The sequence below is a fragment of the Mus musculus genome, chromosome 8 (genome assembly GCF_000001635.26).
Source record: "Mus musculus strain C57BL/6J chromosome 8, GRCm38.p6 C57BL/6J".
NCBI classification, from domain to species: Eukaryota; Metazoa; Chordata; class Mammalia; order Rodentia; family Muridae; genus Mus; species Mus musculus.
Window position 1 is genome coordinate 110,045,041 of NC_000074.6, and position 17,305 is coordinate 110,062,345.

The 17,305-nt window shown below is 44.9% G+C and overlaps 1 long non-coding RNA gene across 1 annotated transcript; it reads left to right on the plus strand.

The window, feature by feature from the left end:
* The first annotated feature begins 2,391 nt into the window (after positions 1 to 2,391).
* Positions 2,392 to 12,136, plus strand: 8030455M16Rik (RIKEN cDNA 8030455M16 gene). The gene is made up of 3 exons (NR_131069.1): positions 2,392 to 2,576; positions 11,064 to 11,274; positions 11,631 to 12,136. It is a non-coding gene; the product is annotated as an RIKEN cDNA 8030455M16 gene (long non-coding RNA).
* The last annotated feature ends 5,169 nt before the right edge of the window (positions 12,137 to 17,305 follow it).

The window sequence follows — 17,305 nt, forward strand, 5'->3', positions numbered from 1 at the left end:
CCCCATAGATGAGTTTTCCATGGCTAAATTTTGGGCTTCTTTTTCCTACTGTAGGCACTCTTATATCATGGAATAAATGATAAAAACCTCTGTTGGAAATAGTTTACCTTTAAGCTATTTTTAAGGGTACAATGTGTTTAATTTTTTATTAGTATTTTGCTTAATGTATATGGTGTTTTGCCTGAATATATGTCCATGTACCACATACGTGTCCAATGCCCATAGAGGCCAGAGGTGGGCACTGGGTCTCTGAAACTGGAGTTACAGATGTTTTTAAGCCACCATGTGGGTGCTGGGAGCTGAACCCAGGTCCTGTGGAAAGAGCAGCCAGTGCTCTTAACCACTGAGTCATCTCTCTAGCCCTAAGGCCACACTGTTTATACTCTTGAGCTGTTTGTCAGTTCTCTTCCCTCTCTGTCAGAGTTGTATGTGTGTGTGCGTATGTTGTGTGTGTGTTGGTAGCATGCCAGTACCATGATTGGATCTGAAAGGGTGTATGTATGAATCTTGGTTTCAGAACCAGCTTCTAAACAAGTTTAAACAGATGTGACAATTACTAATATTAATATATATGCTACTTACAGGATCGCGCTCCTGCCTTTCCACAGGCTATTTCTCCTGGAGTGTCTCCATGGCTCTTCTTGACTGCATGGACTTTTCTGACCACAATGCCACCAAGAGAATGAGTCTCTCCTTGAGCTCCTTTTATTTGAGGGCTATACCACCCCTCATCCTGCTCAGTATTCATCAGCCCACAATGTGGATGGCAGGTCTGACAGAGCTAAGGGGTTCATGCGCTCTTATACTGGCCACCAACCCTACATTGTTTACCAAGCCCAAGGCACTGGCTAAGTAGCTGTGTTTACAGAGCTTGGCTAACCTTCTCTAAGTTTGACCTTAGCATTTTGGGATGTACCTGCAGCTTAGGAGGGTGGGATGTTAATTGTTAGAAACATTACTATCAAATGGACAGTTGCCCTAAGTAGAGCCTCCTCCTTTAAGTGGGATCTGGCAGTGGACAACTGTGTAGGAATTCCATGGCAGAGAGAGAGAGCCCTAATCTCTGTTTTTGAAGTGTTTGTTTCAACAGTGGAAGAACAGGTTAGATTAGGGTAAATCAGAGTTAGGGGTGGGGTGGAGGGTGGAATTAGAATAAATCAGAGTTAGGGGGAAAGAGAATGCAGTCTTAAATTTGTCTTTGGTTGTTGCTTTCTTGAGGCCCCTTAACAGGGAAGGGAGGATGATAAAGTGGGGGAGCAATGAGTCAGGATGCCCAGGAAGGCCCAGGCATCTTTGTGTGCCTTGATAGAACCAGGAGCTTGAATTGCCAGGACAGCATCAGGCTTCTAGAATTCTACCTCAGCTTCAAAACCAACTATGATTGCCAACAGGGGTGGAGTCTGGTAAGGACATTAGTGGGTCTTGTGATGGGCTGTAACCCTGTGCTTTATGCTAATAGCTAAGGTCTATATATTCTACCCCTGAGTAGCCATGGAATGTGTCTCCCTTATGTTGGGAGCCACCGTCTTTGCTCAAGCTTTCAATCTTTCTTGATTGGATATATGTCAGTGATCCCTCTACTCTTCTTTCATCTCCCATCCCATCCTTTCTGGTCATCACTCAGCCGCTGGTGTGATCGCTTCCTGTACAACTCTAATCTCTAGTGCATCCTAGATTCAAATGCTGCATTGGAACACATTGCAGATGAGATTCTAACTCCTCAGTTTGCCATTAAGTACCTTTTCAGAGCTGGTGTCTCTATGGACTATCATGACCTCTTTCATGTTATAAGGTCCAAAATATCTGTGCAGTGTCTGTTATAGGCCAGGCTCTGCTTTGGGTATGGAGAACACCTGTGAGGCAAACACAGGTGAAGCCCTCTGTGGTGGTCAGTATATGTTTTGCCCAGGGCCAACGGACTACAAGGAGGCATGGGCTTGTTGGAATAGGTGTGGCCTTGTTGGAGGAAGTGTGTCATTGTGAGTGTGTGTAGCTGTACTTCGAGCCGGAGAGACAGGAACGACACAGGCACCAAGGTGGGTTCACGCAGCAACTTCTTTCCTTCGGCTTTTTCCTTTACAGCTTTCTTCCCCCGAAGCTGCTTCTTCCTCCATCCTTCTTGCAGCTTCTCTTACAACAGCTTCTCTTACAACAGCTTCTCTTACAAAAACTAGCTTCTACTTACTGCAAGGGCTAAAACAACAACTTCTACTCGAGCCGACTGACCTCATCTAGCTCCACCCACCTCATCCAATCAGAATTCTCACACGCTCCAGGCATGAGCTCAGGTCGGTCACCAATAGGCTGACAGGTCCTCAAGAGGGATAGTCTAGTCCAGCAGGCAGCCCACGCATGCAGCCTCACCACGCATGCTCCAGCAAGGCAGTAAACATCTTGGCCCATGCGGCCGCACCCGCTTCCTGAAAGTGTGGTCTTAGAGACCCTTATTCAAGCTTTCTGGAAGTCAGTCTTCTCCTGGTTGTCTTCAGAACAAGATGTAGAACTCTCAGCTCCTCCTACACCTTGCCTGCCTGGATGCTACCTCGTTGATGGTAATGGACTGAACCTCTGAACCTGTAAGGCAGGCCCCAATTAAATGTTGTCCTTGGTCATGGTGTCCGTTCATAGCAGTAAAACCCTAAGTCACCTTCTTTGTAGAGTGTTGTCAGATAATATTGTTACGTTTCTCACCTACCCAATACGCATGCTGTAAGTAAGAGAAGACAGACTGAGATTGTGTTTTTGGGGTCTACTTTCATGACTGGAAAAAAAAAAAGAAAATAACATTTGAGAGGAGAGGCAAAGAAAGTGAAGGCTAAGAAAATATCTGAAGAAAGACAGAAGATAAAGGGAAGAGAAAAAGCAAAAGCTGTTAGGGAGCGCAGGAAGCCCATTGGAATGGCTATGTGGGCTATACTCTCTGACGGACAATAATGACTGGGTAGGACACATTGCCTGTTTTGTTATTAGTGCAACTTTGGTCTTGTCTTAAGTTAAAATCAGAGGCTTCTGAGGGGCAGGGATTTAGAGATGACATTGCAGGAACCATTATGGATAACTGAGTGGCTCACATTGTAAGAGGACCAGGGTAGAGTCCCGGAGATCAGTTAGAAGGTAGGTCAGAAGTGAAGGTCACAGGATGACATATTGATGGGGCGGTAGATACTACGATGAACATTTAAAATATACAGCTAAAAAGTAGAGTCAAATCATGCCCTGATTCATCAGATGTGAAGACTGGCTCAGAGATACCAATTTTTTGAAAAAGGAAAGAGTTAGGTTTGAGGATTGAAAATTCAGGAGTTGAATTCTGAAAGAGTCAAGTTCAAGTTGCCTAGTGTGCATCCAAGTAGAAATATCAAGTGGACGGTTATATACACCAATCCAGAGATCAGAGGAGATCTCTACCTGATGGTACACATTTGGGAGTTAACACAGAGATGGTATGTAGGGCCAGTGTGGGGTCCTGCAAGCCAAGGAAAGAAATAACGTCATGGAGAAATAGTCAGCTGTGTTCAAAACCTCAAAAAGGGCCAGGTGTAGCAGTATAGTCCTGTGATTCCCACACCCCAAGTGCTGGGATTAAAGTTGTATGCCACCAAGCCTGGTTATGCGGCAGAAGGACTGAGCTTCAGGTACGGGCTACATAGTGAGACTCTTTCTCATCACTCCCTTCCAAAAATAGACAAAGGTTGTATTTTTGTGGTGGCATTGACAAGAAGTTAATGCTATGGGGTCCTGAGTATGAAGATATGACCAGAGGAATGGGAGATAAGAAAGGCAGCCTGCTCTTATAATCTGCCTACCTACATATACATGCCAATGTATATTCATATATCCCTATATATATATAGGTAGATAGATATATAGATAGATATTTTGCATGTTTGAGTTTCTCTAACCTGGACATGTCAACAAACAGCAGATAAAGTTTTATTTCCCTGTCTTTAGGAAAAGCCAGGCATGGTGGTATACTAGGCAGGTGGAAGCAGTCAGGAGGGTCAAGAATTCAAGGGCAAGCTACACTATATAGTGAGTTTGTGGTGAGTCTGGCTATATGAGGCCTTGTCTCAAAAGAACAAACCAAAAGAACAACAAGAAGAGGAAGATAGGGATGGACATCTGTGAGAAAGGGTTAGTGATGCAGATAAGATGGACACATAACGCTAAAAGCCTTTTGAACTAATTGTTTTTCAGAAGAGTGCAGTCAAGACACAGAGGGAGCCTTCATTGGGGTGACTGTAAGGATGACTGTAGGGTTGGAACTGTATTGGAGGAGGAAAATTGGACAAGGGGGTTGCAGAGCTAACATGAGGGGGCAAGCTCTTAGAAGCAAGGATGCCAAAGATTTTAGGCATGATGGGTCAAGATCCATGGTTCTCAACCTGTGGGTCTCAACCCTTCAAAGAATTACCCTTAAGAATTACTCAGGGGTCACGTCAGATATCCTACATGTCAGATATCTACATTATTCATAACAGTAGAAAAATTATGGTTCTGAAGTAGCAAGGTAATAAGTTTATGGTTGGGGGTCACCACAACATGAGGAACTGTATTAAACAGTTACAACCTTAGGAAGGCTGAGAACCACTGATCTAGATCACCGATCTAGAACCACTGATCTAGATCACTGATCTAGATCACCATGAGCAGGACTGAGGTGTGACAACAGCCATATGGTCACAATCAGGGTAAGAAGCCTGGTGACATCAGCTTCAAAGCCAGGCATCTTTAGAAAAGGGGAGTCAGGATGGTGTGCAGGCAGCCACAAGGAGCAGGGGGGACAACTGTCCCACTGTGAGGCTGTCACTTAAGATGCGGCAGAAGAAGCCATGTCTGTAGATATGGCCCAGATTTCCCTTAGGGCAGGTCGGTGAAGGATGTGGTGTGCTGTTCTCAACAGTGAGATGGCAAGTAAGGGGCAGAGAACCATCAATACATGAACTCAGTCTTTTTGTATGACCTGGATAAACTAGGAAGAAGAAAGCAATGCAAACAGAAAACCGTGATCTTGGGTCAACAAATAAACAAACCCTCACGTCGTTTAGGGTTGGTGCAGTGTCTCGAGGAGAGCATTTGGTGCCGTCTCTCCAAAGCCCTTCAATCGCATGCTTATTGTTTTATGTTTGTAACGGGGCTGCTCCATGCCTCTGCAAATGGGCCCTACCCATGCTCAGGCAAACAACCCTAATTAAAAAAACTGGTCACCAAGGACACGAAAGTAGGAAAAGAGATTTTTTTCCCCTGGGAAGATGGGGTTCAGAAGGAGTGGGGGCAGGGGTAGAGGGTAAAGGGGAGTGAGTGTATAAAAATACATTACATACATGGATGAAATTGTCAAAAATAAATAAAAAGATTGCTTGTCCAGAAGCTGGGTGTGGTGACACATGTCTATAACCCTAAGGCTTGGTAGACAGAGACAGGAGGATCACTGCAGAGTTCAGGGCCAGCCTGGGCTACAGAGTAAGAGCCTGTCTCAAATAAAAACAAAGAAAAATCACGTATACAGTCAAGCCGTGTCTAGGCTGCTTCCATGAGAATCTGCCAGGTAGAGTAGTAGGGATGAAAGGCAGATGGCTCAGTGGTTAAGAACACTGACTGCTCTTCGGAAGGTCCTGAGTTCAAATCCCAGTAACCATGTGGTGTCTCACAACCATCTGTAATGAGATCTGATGCCTTCTTCTGGCATGTCTGAAGACAGCTACAGTGTACTTACATATAATAATAAATAAATCTGAAAGAAAGAAAGAAGAGAAAGAGAAAGAAAGAAGAGAAAGAGAGAAAAAAGAGAAAGAGAGAAAAGAAAATAAAATCCAAATTACCATGGTTGTCCTAGCTAAGGCCACCCTTGATTAGCCAATAGCAGCCAGGAGGACTACAACCACATCACTCCCGACAAGTGAACAGTTACAGTTATTATATACCACTGAAGCCGTTAGTTGGCCATTACTCATCATTATTGTAGCATCGGATCACTGGCACTGTCTCCCAGGCAGAGAGCTCTGACGGAAGCCTTACCTCTGTGTCCCCAGCTCATCTAGAGAAAGAGATTCCTCTCATCTGCAAATGTCCAGCCCTGGGTATAGTGCCTGCCCTATATAAGGTGTTCATCAAAAGCCCGAGAAAAGAATGATTGAGTGAACCTTTGTTCAACCCTGAGAAAGGAACTCACCGCTCCTTGGGCACAACAGGTGCCGTCTCCAACGACCAAACAGTGTAATCAAATGAATGTACCTGAAGCAAACCCAGTTCAATAAGATCTGTGAAGCACCCATCACAGATAAGCACACTTTCACCTCGAGCACAGTGGCTATGCTTGCAACACTGGTCACATCGTTTTACATTTTATTACGCTGTGTGGATTAACTTAAAGATAACCAAAATCCTATAACACCCTTTAAAGGATAGAGTGCAAATAGGTGGATATGACTCAGTCTAAATATCCTTATCATTATCTTCAGTACACACTACCAAGCCATTGTGACTACTGACATTTCCTAAATTATATCAAGAGGCTTGTGTTTCTGAAAAGGAAAACTCTATTTGCATTGATATAGTTAAAAAATTGAGAAAGAGAAAAGCATTATGCAATAGAGGGGTGGAGGTGAGTTGAGTGTGCCAATTGTGGATGTCTTACAGGGCGTGCTTAGGGGATTTCTAAAGTCCTGTACTTACTATGAAATAAGAGGAATGAATGAACCATTGGGTCAGTTTAGATGCCAGATTAGAGAGACATACCATAAGAAAGATTTTTGTCAAACGTGTCTAACAATTCTAGCAAATAATCAAGCTCTAATTACTCCCGTGTGAATCCTGTGTTCATTTCTTCCCTTAGGGAAGACGCTGATAAGCAAGGCATTATCCTGAGAGTAAGGTGCTATCTTTCTGAGAGTCCAATTGCCTTTGCTCTATAGAGCATCCGTGAATTATTTTCCTGTGGATATTGGATATTGTTTTCTTTTGAAACTTCCCTGTCTAGTTATGTCCAAAAAAAGTAAGTCAGGAGTACAAATCGGATATAGGTGTGAATAAGACTCAATGTAGCTAACACGGGAACCAACACGGGATTAGCCATGCTAAGCTCCTTACCCAAGAACACGACTCACCTAGGTTGTGGCAACATTTACCTCCTGGGTGTGAGTCTATCACTTTACATACGCTACTAGCTGGCCATCAGCTACCACAATGGAGTCAGGGTTTCTTTTATTTACACGTAGCTTTGTGTCAAAAAAGGTAACCAAGTTCTTATATTAACAAGCATTTTGGGTTTTTGTTTTGTTTTAATTAGATATTTTCTTTATTTACATTTCAAATATTATCCCCTTTCCTAGTTTCCCCTCCAAAAATCCCCTATCCCCTCTCCCTGCTCCCCAACTCACCCACTCCCACTTCCTGACCCTGGCATTCCCCTATACTGGGGCATAGAACCTTCACAAGACCATGGGCCTCTCCTCCCACTAATGACCGACTAGGCCATCCTCATACGCAGCTAGAGCCATTACTCCCACCATGTATTTTCTTTGATTGGTGGTTTAGTCCCAGGGAGCTCTGGGGGTACTGGTTAGTTCATATTGTTGTTCCTCCTATTGGGCTGCAAACCACTTCAGCTCCTTGGGTCCTTTCTCTAGCTCCTTCATTGTGGACCCTGTGCTCCATCCAATGGATGACTGTGAGAATCCACTTCTGTATTTGCCAGGCATTGGCAGAGTCTCTCAGGAGACAGCTATATCAGGGTCCTGTCAGAAAAATCTTGTTGGCATCTGCCATAGTGTCTGGGTTTGGTGGTTGTTTATGAGATGGATCCCCAGGTGGGAGAGTCTCTGGATGGTCGTTCCTTCAGTCTCTGCTCTGAATTTTGTCTCTGTAACTCCTTCCATGGGTATTTTGTTCTAAGAAGGATTGACATATCCACACTTTGGTCTCCCTTCTTCTTGAGTTTCATGTGTTTTGCAAATTGTATCTTGGGTATTCTGAGTTTCTGGGCTAATATCCACTTATCAGTGAGTGCATATCATGTGTGTTCTTTTGTGATTGGGTTACCTCACTCAGGATGATATCTTCCAGATGCATCCATTTGCCTAAGAATTTCATAAATTCATTGTTTTTAATACCTGTGTAGGACTCCATTGTGTAAATGTACCACATTTTCTATATCCATTCCTCTGTTGAGGGACATCTGGGTTCTTTCCAGCTTCTGGCTATTATAAATAAGGCTGCTATGAACATATTGGAGCATGTGCCCTTATTATAAGTTGGAACATTTTCTGGGTATATGCCTAGGAGTGGTATTGCTGGATCTTCTGGTAGTACTATGTCCAGTTTTCTGAGGAACCACCAAACTGATTTCCAGAGTGGTTGTACCAGCTTGCAAGCCCACCAGTTGGTTTTTTCTTTTTAATTGTTCCTTTTCCCTATTAAAGTTAATTATATTTTTATGTGCATGAATTATATTTTTATGTATACATGTGTGCCACAGGTGTGCCTGGTACCCAGAGAAGTCAGAAGCTGGCTTTGGGTCCCCTGGGACTAGAGTTCCAGACAGTTGTGAGCCTCCATATAGGTGCTTAACAGCACTGAACTTGGATCCTCTGCAAAAGCAGGAAGTGCTCTTAACCAATTAACCATCGACTCAGCCCTATGCATTTTTTTACACAGCATGTCTCTGTGGTTGCTGTTTCCTCTAGAATCTTCTCCTTACCCTACTCCCATCCCACGTGATAAACTCCTATTTTGATATCTCAGCCCTGGATAAACATGCCCTCTCTCTGAGACCCTTACCAACACACTCTGTTGTTTCCTTCCCACCTATGCTGGCTAGCTTTGTGTCAACTTGGCACAAGGTAGAATCACCTGAGAGGAGGGAACTCAATTAGAAAAAAAAATGCTTCCAAAAGATCAGGCTGTAGGCCAGCCTATAGGGCATTTTCTTTTTTCCTTCCACCATAACATTTTTATTTTTATTGATTATTTGGGAATTTCACAGAATACACCCCAATCACATTGGTCTCCCTATCCCTCCAATTTCACCCTCCTATTGCTGCTGTGCCTTCCCCAAGACAAACACACACACACGCACACACTCACACACACTCACATACACACACACACACACACACACACACACTCACACACACACCTAGATATAAACACAAAGTATAGTTTGTGTTGCCCATATACTCACTAAAGCATGGTCAACCTTCCACTGACCAGCCCTTCAAGGATAACTGAGCCCTTTACCATCCCCACCTCCACCTCCCAAAGCCATCAACTGTGAAGAGCTACACTTTCGAGTTCTTAAGGACTGTCTTCACTAGCTTTCTGTCTAAACCATTTCTTTGAGGAGGGGGAGGTTGTCGTAGATGCCTTTGATGTCTCTCATTTTCAATAATGACTCTGGAATAATTGGACACCACGGTAACAGAAGCTTCCTTGCCCATTACAGCCTGTAGCAGCATGGACCGTGGACCTCCACGTGTTTTCCAGCACCTGGACAGACCACGGGCATTCACATGGTCTCTGGTGGCAGCAAGGAGTATATCAACATGGCCTCTGGCAGTTAGTACTAGCCATGATCATCAACAAGGCATCTCGGACCATGGATGCTAACACGGCCTTAGGGGGCAGCATGAACCACAGACTACAGCATGGCTCCCCGCTGTAGCACAGACCACACACTGCAACACGGCCTCTGGCAGCAGCATGGACCATACAGGTTTTTCAAGGAGGCCCAATCCAGAAAACGAACTGTTCTCCATCTTGAGCATCCTGCCATCGCCTGCTTGAGCTCTAGGCTGTGGCTCACCATCCTGCCATCCCTACCTGGCAATGACGTTCTGGCAACGAGTCCACAGCTGCTGAGCTTCGGCATCTGTCACCACCCTATGCCTACAGCTTTGCCTCTTTGCCATATGCAGGACATTTGTTCCACAGTCCTTCCCACCTCTCTGAAACTGCAGTGTGTCACACAGTGTGTGTGTGTGTGTGTGTGTGTGTGTGTGTGTGTGTGTGTGTATACATACATATACATATATGTGTGTGTATGTTTATGTCTATATATGTATTGTATATGTCTATATGTATGTGTATGTATGTGTGTATGTTTATGTCTATATATGTATTGTATATGTCTATATGTATGTGTATGTATGTGTGTATGTTTATGTCTATATATGTATTGTATATGTCTATATGTATGTGTATGTATGTGTGTGCATATACATATCTATATCTATATCATCTATCTATATCCAAATAACTTTACATGCAAATACTTATTGCAACAAGGCATTGGTCCAGTTGAAGGTCTCTGGTTTCTGAAGCACTATAAATATTGGACTCATCTCAGATATCCTGTTGTTGCCTAGAGTCAGGTTGTCTTTTATCTGGGCAGGGTGTCCAGGGACAGGATTCAAAAGAGCTCCAGGCTGCTGTCTACCTCTCTGTCCCCCTAGTGAAGGCTGGCCCACCTGCTCACTTGTAAGAACATTCCAAAGCCCTTGGGCAGTCATGCCAGCCTGAGCTCTCCTCTCCCAGCAGGGCAAACAGCAACAACTAGAGCAGTGGCAGCCCCGTGCTGTGTGCTGAGTCTGTTGCCCAAGCCCCAAGAGGGACTGAGGATCCGCTCAATAAGCAGCTGCAAGGGAGTTGCAAGTGAGGGCCCATGGCTTCTGCCATCTTGAATTGATCGTCATCTTCTTTTTTTTTAAAACGGTTCTGAGAGTGGAAATCGCAGATGTTCCAGGGCATATTTATAGGAGGTACAGACATTTTCTCTGATTCTCTTCTCTGAGTTTCTTGACAGCAGGGCAGTGCACCAGTTCTGGCAGCTGCAGATCCTCCATGGCACTGCAGGGGATACGGGGAAGGTGAAAGGCGGCACCTGGGTGGCATGGTGGCGGTGGCCTCTCTCATCTGTGTACTAAGCCCCACATAGCTGAGCTGTGGCCTGGTGCTGGGATACCTGGAGCTTTGGGGAGTGGAGAGTCTTCACTCTGCCGCAGCTTCTAGCCCTCAAGCCCGGTACTGGGCCAACTTGACTGTGTCCTTTCTCTCCTTTCTTTCAGGGTATTTTCCTTAGTGATTGATGTAGGAGGACCCAGCCAATGACATGTTTACCGTGACTGCATATTATCCTGCAAACTATATATGACTGCACCTTCCTCTTCCATTTCTCTGGCTCCCTGTTAGGAGCCACAACTTCCATATTGTGAATCCTGCTACAGCAAACGCTGATGGGCTGGCATCGTTGTGGTACATTGGCACAGAGTCTTTCAGGTAAATAAATCCCCAGGAGTGTTATTGCGGGGGCTCAGGGTAGATCTATTCATAGATTTTTTTTTGAGGACTCTCCACACTGATTTCCACAGTGGCTGCACCAGTTTGCATAAGTGCACCCTTCTATCTTAGCAATGTCAGGGATGGGAGGGCTCACACAGCCCCTTAAGGAGACCCGTGCTTACCAGTCCTCCCAAAGGCTCCTGCAGCATCCTGCAGCTCTGCCCTGAGTATTAACAGAACTAACACAATCCTTCTGACATCCACTTGACCGTGACTTTTTTTTTAATCCTGATTCCTGTCTTTGCACACTGGGTGCTCAGACCTCTGTTCTTCTTGTCCTTGTTTTCTTACAGAACACTGTTTTCTGGAAGATCTACCTTCCTCCCCACATCCTCCTCCACCCATCCCTTTTGGGCCTCCACCCCTGAACACCAGAGGAGACGGCTCCTTTCAAAGTTTGTAATCAGGTGTGCAAAGCCCGCTGGAGACAAGACAGGATGAACCGCAAAGAGGCTAAGTTAGGAGGGTGGGGCAGGAAGTCGACCTGGCAGAGCCCTGGAGTTCATCCACAAGCCAGGCCTCAGGTGCCAAAGGATTAGGGTGCCTTGTGGACCTGGGGAAGGATTGAGCTCCCAGCCACTGGATGTGGTACGTTCAGGGACAGGAAGGAGAGAGGGAGATGAGTGACCATAACCACACCATAACCTAGCGTGGCCGGGGTATTTTAAATTCTTCAACAAAGTATGGTCCAAGCAGCCTGGTTTTCCTGCTGTGAGGTCAGCTTAGTCAGCAAAGTGCTTCCAGTCGGGCGTGGACACACATTTGGATCCCCAGCTCCCAAATAAAAACCTATGTCATCGCCTGCTGCCATTACTACCTGCCCTGCCGTCAGCATCACTACCCCAGACCCTCTTCCTTCTTTCTTGTTCTTGTTCCTCCTCCTCCTTTTCTTCTTCCTCCTCTTCCCCTTCTTTCTCTCCTTCTCACTCTCTTTCTCTGTTCCTATGTGTTCCTTACTGGCCTCTCTTTCTCCTTCTGTCCTTCTCTGTCCTCCTATTTCTCTGCCCTTTCCCAGGTCCCCGCCTGCCAGGTACCTCCTTACAGCTGTCACATCCACCATATTTCAAAGCACACACCTTCACCCTGTTCCTATAACCCTAGTGCTGGCAAAGGTGGTGGTGGTGGTGGTGGTGGTGGTGGTGGTGGTGGGTGGGAACTGCAACAGGGGCTTACTGGTCAGCCAGTCTGCTAGAATCAGCAGGCTCCCCGGGGAGGCAGGTGTGATTAACGTGAATCCCTGAAATCAAGCAAGTAAGATGAGTTATCTGACAGGCCCGCTGAAGTCGCTTCTCTTGGAACTTAGGAGGGACAACCAACAGTAACGTGGGCGGCAGGAAGAGAAGAGGAGGTGGTCCCAGAGTCCACCTGAAATTGGAGAGACAGAGCTTGATGAACTCCAGAGCAGCCATGGAGAGAGGCTTGGCATGAGCTACTGGCATAGAAGACCTTAGCTGAGGCCTTCCTTGGCCTCACGACACATATGGTTGAATGAGACAAACCAAAAGCCTATGGGCAGGACCCACAGGAACACTCTTAATAATTGGTATTTAAAGCCTCTTATTTTCCCTCCAGTCTCATGGGTCCCTTCCTAGTTTCCTGTCCTCATATTTACTCCTGCCTGGATATACATATTTAACAGGTAGGGGCTGAGGCCAAATATAAAAGAATATATGGTACCGGTTTTTCTGAGCCAGGTTTATCTTACTTCATACACGGTTTTCCAGCCCTATCTAGATCCTGCATATTTCTATGCTCTTTATAATTGGATAAAAGTCCGTTATATTCCAATTGCAAATACAATTCCATTGTATTCCAATGTTCCAAGTTTTTGTTAACCTCTCCCCTTCCATCTCTATATTGACATAACCCCACACTTACAGGAATCGTCTTCATTACTAAACAGGGACTTTCTGTTGTTCTATTTTAGTGCTGAGGAAATTAAGATTCCGGAGGAAGTTAATGCGCCCTGGTCACACTGATAATAAATGGCTTTACAGGGAAGCACATTAAAATCTGTGTGAATCGCCAGTCTCAGAGGACAGCTCCGTGCCAGGTCCTACAAGCCTCGCAGGGGGTCTGTAACGTGCAGGGTCATATTCATCAGTAGTGTTTGCTCTTTTCCTCCTCTTGTGTATGTGCTGTGTTCTCTTTTTCAGGTGTGTAGTGTAATCTTGGGATACCTGGGAGACAAGAGAAGGATTGTAGCTCTCTTCTATCGAGCCAGCCATGAAGCACATTTTCAGGAATATGAAAGGATGCCAAGAGTTTCACCCTTTTATTCCTGTCTGGCAAAGACTCCTCATGAGTGTCACCCATAATGATATGCAATGTGCTTATTACTGCTGTTTTCAAATACGTTGACAAGTACATGTTTGAAGTGGTCAGTTTTAATTCTGAATACAGAAAACGCTAGCAGATGGGAGCACAGACTCTTGAGGTCTCCACATCTCCCAGTGCCAGAGAACAGATGACTTAGGCAGTATTTTAAGAGGCTAACTTGCTTTTATTTTATGCCTGTGATTTGTCTTCAGAGAGGTATATGCACTATATGCATTCCTGGTGCCCACAGAGGCCAGAAGTGGGTGTTGGATCCTCTGGCATTGGAGTTACAGATAATCGTGAGCTACCTTGTGCGTGCTAGAAACTCTGCAAGACCTAAAGCAGTGCCCCATCTTTCCGAGCCTGTGTCTTAGGTGACGTTTACCCAGCTCTAGAACTTTAGCTCTTCAGGCAGTCTTGGTCAGATGCTAACTTCTGGAAAGGGCAAACGGATAGCATAGCTTCTGTCACATTCCTTGCTTTATAAATAAATAACTTACAGTCTTGGCTATACAGTACTCGAGAGTATTGTGATTGAATGATGATAAATTAAATAACTATTTTATAAATTATTCCAAATAAAAATAAGCTATTTATGAGCTGTACTATTTGAATATTGCCTGTTTCAAAAAAATATAGCTTATAAGAGCTGTTAGTACATTTTCTTAATTTTTAATGGAAGTATTCAGAAATGCCTATTAAAATATCTATTTCAGTACATATAAAAAATTAACTTTGGTTTCCTTAATTGATAATGAGGTTCAGAATCACCAATTAGATATTTCAATAATTTCTGTGAATGGAATAAGCTGAATCTCTTAAGATTTGTGTGTGTGTGAGCGCATGTGTGTGTGCATATGTATATGTGTGTCTGTCTGTGTGTGAATGTGTATGTGCATATGTGCGTGTGTGTATACATGGGTATGCGCCTGTTGTGTCTCTGTGTGTGTGTGCCTGTTTGTGGGTCTCTGTGTGTGAGTGCATTTGTGTGCATGTGTGTGTGTGTGTGTGTGCATGTGTGTCTGTGAACATATTCGAAGACCTGAGCTTACATCAGGTGTCTACCTCTACTGCTCATCATTTCTACTTTGTGACAAGGTCTCTCACTGAACTTGGCACCTGCTCTTTTGGCTAGACTGACTGACCAGCCTGCCTGTGTAAATCCTACACATTCCTTTTCCCATTCCTTCAAGCTCTGGGTTCCAGGTCTGAGCTGCCATGCCTGGCTCTTAAGGGGAATCTACACTCAGGTCTTCATGCTGTGCTGTCCCCCCACCCCCACCCCCAGGGTCTCCAAGAAGATATGGTCTCCAAGAAGATATAGATAAAAACCCTCTACCTGGACTGTGGCATGCTAACCACTGGGCAAGTCTGCCCCATTGACTCACCTGCTGCTAGGGCCCTGCCTGAACTGTGGACAAACAGGGCACCCAGACGATTAACTGTCCCACATTGCTAAAGACAAGACGAGGTCAGTCTCTCCCATGTTCCTCCTTTACAGAAAAAACCTCTCATCTTCTGGGCCTGATAGGCAAAGACTGCCTCTGCCCATGGTGCTATGGAGACCATAGGAACTGGGGACAACGATCCAGGTAGTAGACTTTGGACTAGTCTCTGTCATTTTAAATGAAACACGGGCCATTTTGATTATACTTCCTGCTTTACTCATGCAAAACTTATCCTTTTCAGGACTTGAAGACTAGACCAGGCAAAGAAATAACTTTTTATAATTTCTTTACCTAAGGAAATTTGATTTACAATGACTGCTCCCAGTAACCAACCCCCTGTGTCTCACGGTAAATAACTGGGTAGGAAAGACTGTGAAGTTTAAGGTTTAGGTAAGGTCTGAGGATACAGAAAACATTTTCTAAGAAAATGTTTGAGATTCTAAGAAAGTATGGGGTGAGGGATTAAGAAAGTGTTTTAAGGATGGTAAATGTACGTTATGAAGGCTAGAGAACATAAAATCTTACATGGTGATAAGAACATGATTTAAGGTATATAAAAGGAATGAGAATTGTTTTGGATTTCTTCCCCTCGCTATACTATTGTTGGATTAAGACTTCAAAGCTTAGAGCTTTAACATTAAACAGTGGTTATACTAACATATCTAAAATTTATCTCTTTTGATGTAAGCTTCAGAGAATCCTCTTGAACCTACCTACCACAGGCCAAATGGACTCCAGGTAAGTCAACAGCCTGTTTCCCCACCTGCCTATTCCTGTGGGTGGGATTTATTCCCCTTCCCCCAGTCCTGGCCCTCCCCACCCCCATCCAATTACCAAGACCAGGGCCCTAAAAGTTTCAGATGTACACTCAAGAAAATTTTCCTCCCTAAACTACTTAATTGTAGGCTTAGATTCTTCAAAACCTACTTTAATAAGGGTTCTTAAATACTTTAACCTCCCTTCTAGCCCACCACCCACCAGAGGCAGTGGAAAGGAAAGGTTAATAAGACAAAAGGGGTGTGGGGCTGCTTAGAAACAGTTCTTTGTGGAGATTCCAATCTCTGTTGTCAGGCTATCAGCAGTTCAGTTCACATGAATCAGCAGCGGCAGCTCGATCCACTCGCAAAACCCCACTCACGAATCAGTAACAGCAGTTCGATCTAGAAGAAACCTCCAGGCTCTGCCAGTCCGCAGGAATATCGCGAGAAGTTCTTTGGTGCATTTCTCTCTATGAAGTCACAACAAGCGATGGATCAGGGCAAGGTGAACCAATGCCACAGAGTCTAGCAAAAACAAAGCAAGGCGAACCAAGGCTAGAACAGCGTCCGTCCGCTGTCTGTTGGGTTGTGTTTACACCCTTTCTAAACATCACGTGTCCTCTCAAGTGTCCGCTCCAGCAAAACATCCCGTGCCCTTTCGCCAGGCAGCTTCCAGAAAAACACCACGTGTCTGTTCTCAGCAAAACATCCTCTCACAAGACAGTTTCCTGAAAACACATTGCATGACACAACTGAGTCTCCAAAAGAAACCAGAAATTTCCACCTCACTTAACTTTATCTTCTGCCCCTAATATAAATATCTGTTACAGCATCCTGCCAAGTCTAGGTGTTTCCTGCCTCCAGGACAGCTCTGAAGTGGCTCCCCACAGGTGCTCCTGTCCAGCCTCGCAGACTGCTTGTACTGGCTGGTTTTGTGTGTCAACTTGACACAAGCTGGAGTTGTCACGGAGAAAGGAGCTTCAGTTGAGGAACTGCCTCCATGAGATCCAGCTGTAAGGCATTTTCTCAATTAGTGATCAAGGGAGGAGGGGGAGGGCCCATTGTGGGTGGGACCATCCTGGGCACTGGTAGTCTTGGGTTCTATAAGAAAACAAGCTGAACAAACCAGGGGAAGCAAACCAGTGAGCAGCATCCCCCTATGGCCCCTGCATCAGCTCCTACTTCCTGACCTGCTTGAATTCCAGTCTTGACATCCTTTGCTGATCAACAGCAATGTGGAGTGTAAGCTGAATAGAAACCCTAAGACACTGCTTCAGTTGGGCCTTCATGTCCCTAGCCCAAGATGGTTGTGCAGGGATTGACTGTTATTCCCAGACCTGGTCAACATTCCAACTTTGGGACCCACAATAATGACGCCTTAATGTCAGCAGGAAGTAGTCATAAATGATTATGTCACCTCTTATTCATCTATTATTAACAAAA